Source organism: Equus caballus, chromosome 2 (genome assembly GCF_041296265.1).
Source record: "Equus caballus isolate H_3958 breed thoroughbred chromosome 2, TB-T2T, whole genome shotgun sequence".
In the NCBI taxonomy this organism is placed as follows: domain Eukaryota; kingdom Metazoa; phylum Chordata; class Mammalia; order Perissodactyla; family Equidae; genus Equus; species Equus caballus.
Window position 1 is genome coordinate 120,839,954 of NC_091685.1, and position 9,609 is coordinate 120,849,562.

Genomic DNA, 9,609 nt, shown 5'->3' on the forward strand with positions numbered 1-9,609 from the left:
AGTCAACATGTATCATATATTATACAAGGTAATATAAAGTGAAGGTCAAATGTTCAGCTTGTTCTTGAACTTCTGTTGTTTCAATGTCTAAAACGTGGTTATATAAGGCTGGGCTATTGAAAACAAAAACAAGAGTCTTAAAACCATTTTACTGAATCTGTAACATTTTGGAGAACAAAGGGATTGCAACTTCCCAGGCATCCCAAGCATGCCTGGCATCTCCCAGTCTGGGGAGGTAGAAAGTAGCCCAGGCAGGCAGGTGTCCGGGTGGCCAGGTTAGCCAGGCTTCTGCGGGACTTAGAGAACTGACCACCTGGCAAGGAACACTCTGAATATGAGAGGAGTCTGAGAGAGACCTCAGACTGGGTGAACACTTCATCACCAACTGTTCTGGGTTGAAGGTGGACTAGGGTTTGGCCATCAGTGTTCTGATGTGAACCCTTTGTTTGATCTTGCAATGACTGGGGCTGGAAAAGGCCACCAGGATTCTCCAGTATATGTGAAGCCCCACCTTTGAAGCCCCACATTTGGGTCACTAGTTAGTGATGGTCTCTGAGTTTCAAACTCACTCTTGTATAATCAGCTTTCTGATGCTGGAGCTGGGACCCTACGAATCACATTTCTCCTTTGCCAGGAGCTCCCTATTAGGATCTACCAATAGGGGGCTCCAGAAGGAAGTGAAGGCAAGAGGACACAGGAAGGATGCACTCCCTCCTGATTGCTTCCTGTTTGCTTCCTGTATCTGACAGCAACACTCACAATGTTTCTTTACCCCAACAGAGTAGCTTGTTCTGCTAGCATCAATTGATTCTATTTTGCAGTTTTTCCAACACTCGCAGAATCCATCTCATACTTCCTCAGAGACACCAGCATGAGGCAAGTAGCGCCTCTTCCCAGAGGTCTGAATTTCATCTCCTCCCAATGGCTAACTTTTAATAATTCCAGCTTCTTCCCTTTGTTCCTCCAGCCCTAAAGGTGGCGTTTGCTCTTCCTGCAGTTGTGATTTCTTTGGTAACTTAAAGTCTTTTTGTCCTTTCAGTTCTTCAGTCCTGATCAAATTTTCTTTGTTAAAGTAACCAATGTGCTTTCTATCTCCAGATGGGCCTCTACCACATGGAGATAACTTTTTTTTTTTCAGGAAGATTAGCCCTGAGATGACATCCATGCCCATCTTCCTCTATTTTATATGTAGGACACCTGCCACAGCATGGTGACAAGCAGTGTGTAGGCCCACACCTGAGATCCAAACTGGCGAACCCCAGGCCGCTAAAGTGAGTGCATGCACTTAACTGCTATGCCAGTTGCTGGAGATCACGTTTTTAAACAACTTTATTGAGATATAATTTACATATCATAAAATTCACTCGTTTACACTGTACAGTTGAATAGTATTTAGCACATGCACAGAATTGTGCAGCTATCACCACTACCTAATTCCAGAATATTTCCATCTCCCCAGGGACCCATGAGTAGTCACTCTCCATTTTCCCCTCTCCCTAGCCCCTGGCAACCACTAATCTACCTTCTGTTTCTACAGAGTTGCCTATTCTTAGTATTTCATTGTAAGACACTGAATTGTGTTCCCCTAAAATTCTTATGTTAAAGGCATAACCTCCAATGTGATTGTATTTGGAGATGGGCCTTCAAGGAGTTAATTAAGATGAAATTAGGGTGGGGTCCTAGTCCAATAAGACTAACGTCCTTATAAGAAGAGGAAGCAAAATCAGGGGTGTGGGTGCACAGAGGAAAGCTGTGTGAGGACTCAGTGGGAAGGGCACCAGGTGCAAGCCAAGGAGAGAGGCCTCTGGAGAAACCAAAGCTGCCAATGCCTTGATCTTGGACCTCCAGCCTCCGGAACTGTGAGAGATACATTTCTGTTGGTTAAGGCACCCATTCTGTGGTGTTATGTTATGGCAGCCCCAGCAAGATAACACACAGAATCATACAATACGTATTCTCTTGTGAATGACTGCTTTCACTTAGCATAATATTCTCAAGATTTAATCATGTGGCAGCATGTATCAGTTCTCCATCCCTTTTATTGCCAAATAATATTCCATTGTAAGGATATACCGTGTTTTGTTTACCTGTTCATCAGGTGATGGACTTTGTCTTGTTTCTACTTTTTAACTATCATGAAAAATGCTACTGTGAAAATTTTTGAATGGGTTTTTGTGCAGGCATATCCTTTCATTTCTCTTGGGTATGTATCTATGAGGGAGATGATATTTTAAAGGGAGAAATAAAGAACAAGAAATAACACATATATGGTTATGTTAGATTGCAGCATACAGTTGCACTTTGAGAGAGCCTTATCCCAAAGACGGCATATTAAGGGATGCTCAATCAATGTGCCTCAAGGGCACAGTTTATGGAACATCCTCAGTGGGAAACATTCCTCCTTATTCTGTTTCCATCCTTTAAATAAGTATTTGGAGTCCTGCAAAGTTTCACTCAACTTCATAATCAGTTATTCAGAGTTAGCGTATTTCCATGCATACTTCTTCTTTTCTCTTCACCACAGTACCTGGACTCCCTCTTATCTGAATATCATTCTGGTTTAGAAAATTTGAAGTATCTAAACTTTCTCTAAATCTTACTCTTGCAAAAGAAATTCATAAAACTAGTTACACATTTTTCTACAGACTGCTTAAACTTTCCCAATGTTCTGTATGCTTGGGTTCTATTACGTGTAATCTTTAGTCTCTACATTTTCATGTCTCGTTCCTGCTGCCCTCACTGTAGTTGATTAGGGAAATTACTTTATTGGTTATAAATCCAAGCCACTATAACTCTATCATGAATAAGATTGAAAAATCTGAGATCTACAGTTGACACTCCTCTTAACGAGTCTAATGCAGGCAGAAGCGTATATAGGTTGGAGCACTTTCCAGATAGGATGCATTCATAATCCCACTGATCAAGAACAGAAAGCCCACTGGTGCCACAATAAGAAGAACTGAATTACGTAGTCTTAGTGCGGTCACTACCTCCGTGACCTTGGCAGTGGCACTAACCTCACTCAACCTCATTTTCCTCCACTGCAAAATGAAGAGTTTGGATGATGAAGAGATGATAGCCAAAGTTCTTTTCCGCATGAAAAAAAATTTACAATTCTATAAGTATTTAAGTAGCAACCGTATTGAAATTGTAAATTCAACACACACTGTACACTATAGCCATTCTGCAATTTAAAGAGAATACACAAATAAGAAAATAATCCTTGTTGTCAATTACAACTGCCACGCCAACCCAAGACTGTTATTAGAGAGCCTCCCCTCAAAGTGTTCACATTTTCCAACATCCCCACTTTGGTAGCATCTTCTTTCTCAAATTTATATCTTCTTATAAAAATGTCTGTCTCCATGGTCAATTCTAAGGATATACTTCCCCTCAAAAATTTCCATCCTCAGAGTTGTCACATAGAATGTAATACCACAATTTGTCACCTCTTTAGTAGAAAGACTCTTACTGAAATACGACCATGTCTTGAATCACATTAAGTCAATGGCTCTCATTAATGTCCTATAAGAAATAGCTTATTTGATTTTCAACCACATGGCTATATTGAAAAGAATGGGCTACACAATTATCTCCAAAAGAGGGTGGGTGCACCCCATTGGAAGGACTGACTTCTGTTGGAGTACGGGAACAAAATTTCACTAACATTTTTTTAGTCATCCTTAATCTCTATTTTTGTATATGTTTTACAATGCACATATATTAGTACAGACAAGCATGTGTATAATTTAAAAGTAATCAAAAATGATATTTTGGTGTTGAATGCTCAAAATTTTTTATTGATGAGTTGTATGAACAAAAATTTGGGGACCCTGGGTAATTATGTAAGTTTTGTGGCAAGGAGAGACAGGACAAAAATTGTTCGTAGCAGGGGTAGTAAATGTCAGACCAGGTGTGCTAGGTCTTACAGAGGAGAGGAGAGCAGGGTAGCAGAAGAGGGTGACGAGCCTGTCTAGAGGGTGCCAGGGGGATGCTGAAGGGAGGCTGGAGCCAGGTGAGGATCACAGAGAAGTTATGAAATAGCGAATTGTGCTAAAAAGAGGAAAAAGAAAAGAATTTATCCCTTCAAAATTTAGCTTTGTAAAACTGCTTTCTTACTTTTTGTGCTTAATACATGACTTTAGAACACAGCTTTCAGAGACTTTCCTTACTTCAAATGGCAGTCCAATTAGCCCTGTGTGAACGTGGACTGCTCAATGTGTTTCAAATTAAAGCATCCAAATTCACTTGTGTTCTAACTTAGTATTCCTGCATCCTCAAACAATTCCTTTATAGATAGGAAATATATTACATACTCAACTAGTAACTTACATAATATAAAGCTAGACTAGCTTTTACTCTATGTAAAAAACCATATTAATGAACATTATGGAAACTTGGAATTAAGATAATTTAAAAGTCTTAGTCATCTAAATAATATTGAAACAGTGTCAGAGAATGTTAACCTACATCCAAACATTCAAATTCATTTTGTTTTCTCTACCTTTCTTGGTGCTGAGAATGTGAGAATCACTGATGTTTAGATTAGAAAAGTAATTTGTAATTAGTGTAAACCTATGCTATAAATTCAAATTGGTAGTGAAATAACTGAATGCAATTTCCCCACGGAAAATATTAAAATATGCTGATGGTTTTAAAGTTACAAGATGGAAAAAATACAGAAATGAAGGAAATTTCCTTCAGCTTCACAAAAACCTTTCAACAGAAAACTGAATTTTGGTAGGGTTTTTATTTTTTTGAGAATACTTATGAGTTATTTCTACTTTATTATGGGCAAAAGTCTCTCCTACTTTTTTTTTAGTATACCACAGTTGGTTGACAAATGCAAATACTTTGAGAGGATATCCCAGCAGAAACGATTGTGGTTTGAGGGTTTTCTCGTCATCTCGTATTAGAGAAAATGATGCTGAATCATATACACTTAACAAATCAAAAAGCAACAAACATGTGTAAGTAATATGAAAATGCCCCATAGTAAGTAATCATCATGATGCCAATAAAGGAAAACAAGACCCTTTATTTACTTAGCACATTGTGTCATGTTCCATAGAGAAAGAACATTTTCACCAAATACTGTTGGACTAAAATCCTGGCCCTCCAATTTCATCCTCATACAGATTTTAATACTATTTTTTTTCATGAAAACAAATTTCCGTTACACAAAAGAGACATTGTTCTTGTAAGTGATATAGATAGATATGAATATCCCTTCCAGAGTTTTGGGGAAAACCCAAGGGAATCAATCATCTTCACCAAAATGGAAAACCACAAAGAAAAAATGATGGCCTCAGTAGTTATAATAGTGACAAACTCTGCAAAAATATAAACAGGTAGAGCTGTTTCTTCCATGTGACGAACCTAGCCATGCATTGTATGTTGTAGAACCATCAAAAATACAAACAGAAATCTCATAGCCAGAAAGAGAATGAAAGTGAGGAAGTGGAGTCACCAGTGAACAAGAGATTTTAGTTCATTTCTGAAAGTCAAAGAGTGATAAAAGCTAATGGATGGCTGAAACTATACGAGAAAATTTGAGCCCAAGATATGCTGTGAAGGATTGTAATAAAAGAGAGGTGGGAGCTATCGGCCATTGGGAACCTCAGAAGTTCATGTTAAGAACAAACAATGAGGAGGGTGAAAACAGGGATGTTAAATGAAGATCCATATATGGAAGAAATCTTAACCTCCAATTGGCAGAATTCGAAAATTCAGAGTATATCTTCTCTAGGTGAAATCCCCAGGGCATTCTTCTCTGACAAGTTTGAATGGAGCTCCTCGGTTAAGTCAAGGTTTCTAGTGTTACTACCGTGAATAAGACCCTCTTGTGTTTGCGCTTTTGAGGGACCTGAGGCCAGATAGCTGCTCTCTGCTCACTGAACTTAAAGCTAAGCCTGTCAATCAATAATCTATGTCCAGTCTCATACCAAGCTGTTTACCTATTAGCAGAGGAAACGCACACTAGCTAACCAATACTTCTTTCTTAAATATAAACAGACAACCAAGGGTTTTCAGACAAACAAGGAAACAGAACAGCATGGAAGAGAAAGATCTATATAAGTTAACAGAAAAAAGTGATCTTAGAATGAACAAGTAACTTTTAAAGAATTATAATTAACACACTCATGGAGGTTCAAGAAAATGTTACAGTCACAAAACAATAGGATGCTACACAAAAGAAACTATACAATTATAAGAGAAAGCTTGTGGAGAGTGAAAGCATAGTCTCTGAAATTAACATTTTCAATTAAAAGACAGGTAAATAAATCAAAGAAACATCTAAGATTATAGGGGAAAATACAAAGATACTAAATATAAGAGAAAACAAACAAAATATGAAGAGACAATCCAAGATTTCTAGCACCACACTAATAAAGATAGAAATTCTCAAAGAAATAATAGACTGCTGAAACCATTAGGATTTTGAGCAGAGGGACACCACTTACGACTTGCATTTTATTAGGCTATTTCTGGCTTCGGTAGCAAATAGACTAGAGAGAAATGAAGGTCGAAACAAGGAAGCCACTTAAGCAACTGAAAGCATCCAACTAAGAGATGATGGTACCCTGGACTAAAGTACTAGAGGTGGAGCTAGTGAGAAGTGGTCAGATTCCAAACAAAACACAAAGGCAAAATCAACAGAAGTACGTTAGATGTGGGATGTGAGAAAAATAAAGATGTCAAGAAAGTCTCAAAATTTTTGACCCAACCACTGAATGAATAGAATTCTGGTTTACTGAAATGGGGACTACTTACTGCAGAAGGAACAGGTTTGGGAGGTAGAATTTGGGGAGAAATACATAATTTGGATCGGACTCATTAGACTTGAAGTTCATATCAGACATCCAATTGGATATGTTGAATAGGTAGTGGGATATTAGAGTCTGAAATTCTAGGGAGTTGATTCTGGCAATAGTGTGTAAATCACAGTTAAAGCTAAGGCAGTCGATGGGTTCACCAAGACTGAGTATAGAGAGAGAATAGAAAAGGCCCATAGACTCAGCCCTGAAGCATTCTAATATTCAGATGTGAAGACGATGAAGAGGAACAAGCTGAGAAGGAGCATCTACTGAGATAGAGGGATCACCAAAGACAGTGGTGTAGCATGGGTCAAGTGTGTTTCAAGAGGAAGAAGTCATCATCTGCGTCAAAACTTGCCTCTCAGCAAGTGAAATAAGGACTTAAAAGTGACCATCAGATTTTGTGACATGGAGCTCTTTGATGACATGATGAAGCTGTTTCTGTGAAGGGGTGGGGATGAAACCTGAATGAAGTGTGTTCAAGAAAGAATGGGGGAGAAAGGAGAGAGAGATTATACACCATCTGATTGGAGGCAGTTAGAGAGGAGATAAAAATGTGTGAAATAATCCTGCACGAGAGGGGAACAGCACCTGAGGAGATAAAGGAAGACTGCCAGGCAGTGCTAGGAGCCGGCTTGAGATTGGTAGTCATGAACTTAAAGAGACACAAGAATAGACTGTGTGCTTTTCTTCAGCTCTAGTCAGCTGCTTGGTCAGCTGCATAGTGGGTAAAGAGTTGAATTTTATAAGCTTTGGGTTTTGCAAGGCCAAGATAATGTTGGGAGAGATGGGCCAATCAGCTGCGGTGGTAGACAAAGTAGTCCTGTGCTCCACCAAAGATGGAGTACAGCATCCAAGCTGAGCAAGGATGGAAGAGAGGTTATGAGGGGTATGAGGGATAGTAAAAAAGTGAGGAATTGGAAAGAAAGGAATTTTGGAGTCAGGGTACTGGAGAGAGTGAGAAAGAAAGAAAATGAGAGAGAGAGAGAGAGGGGGAGAGTGCGGGAAGTGGTCTGAGATTGGGGTGCTTGAAATTGGAATGGCAAAATCCAGGATATGGCTAGAGTTACTATCGTGGGGTGGAAGGCAAACTCATGAGACACGAGGAGGTCAAGGACCTGAGTGGTTTGGATACTGGAAGGATTTGTCTGCGTAAATATTGAAATCATCCAGATTTATGACAGGAGTTGTGTTGGAGAGAGATCAATGCTGAGTTCATGGATAGGATTTACTTAGGATTGTATGTTGATAAAATGAGGGAATAGTGTCTCAAGAGTCTGTTGATGATCCTGGCAAGAAAGAGTAGAAGGGGGTAGAATCTAATGGTATAAGTTTCTGAGTAGGAATGTTTTAAAGGGGAAGGTGGTGTTAATGTTATAATGTCTGGAGGCAACAACGAGAGCAAGGAAGGCCCCTACCACTACCAGCAGGAGCAGTGGTATGATGTTCTGGGTGAAGGAACAGGCATGGCTAGAAAGGGCAATGGAAAGGGGCATGCCCAGACGACAGCCACGTTCCACTGAGACCAGGAGGCTGAAGAGAAGGTTTTGTGAGGAAGCTGAAGCTACAGAGCAGGGGGTTCACAGACTATGGCCACACTCAGCCAGCCTTCTGTTTTTTATGCCCTGGAGCTGAGAATAAGTTTTATATAGTTAAATAGTTACATTTTAAATGGTTACGTAAGTATATCCATGATATCCTTGGTTTTGTCTCTTGGCCCACAAATATTTACCATCTGACCCTTTAAAAAAACTTTTTTTTTTTGTCAACTCCTGCTATAGAAGATTTTGCTAATGGCTGACCAAGAAACAATTTGAGTGAATCAAACTAGAGGAGATACAGACTCATATGGGGATGGGAGGCTGAGTGACCAGAAATGACTTAAGAGTTTGGGGCACCTTATGTTGACTGAAGTAAACAAAATGTAGGCCATGACCAAATTACTCCTAAGGTCTTTTGATCAAACGGTGGTGGGAGGCTATGAACCGGTAGGGGTGGGAGGAAGTGCAAGACCTTATCGGGAGCAGTCAGAGCCCCTCAATCCCCTGGGTCAGGCACCGCTCTGGTGTCACGGCTGCTGGAGATGTCTGAGAATGCGCACAGCTCTGGGGATGCTCCCTGAGGCCTCCGCCACGTCTGTGTTGAAGCTACCTCGTACTTACATGTTATTTAATCATCGTTACAATTCGATGAGGAAGATATCGTAACTCCCATTTCACAGATGAGAAAAAATGAAGTGACTTGATCAAGGTCAGACAGGTAATAAAATCCAAATCCTGATCTAGAACCCAGCTTCTAGCTTAATAGCCAAGTACTTTCTTCTCACATTTGCATTCAGAAGCAGCAGATGTTAGCCATGAGGAGCACTTCCTACAAACAGCACAACATGAGAAAAGGATATCTCCAAGACATCATTTCATTAAATTAAAGCACACAGTTAGGCAATCCTACCATCTGACTGTTAGAACACATTCTCTAACTTATCAGGACCAGGAGTCCACCTGAAGAAAAAACTACATATGCATATACAAACAGGAGAGGGTGGCTACTTTGAACATGAATTCTGGATAATAATGTTGATGGAAAACGTAAGAATGGTGCTGAATTCTAGAAACAGATGAGATCAGTAGAGCCTTATTTTCTGATCAAGGGCAAAGACGTTCATCACTTTCAACTGAGGCCTGGACAAAAAGGTCATGGGATTATGTACCTCTTGCCAAGTAAACCTCAAACAACTAGTTGAAGCTTCAGGTACTCTAGACTCTAGCCTCTAGTCCCTGCTTGCCCTGAA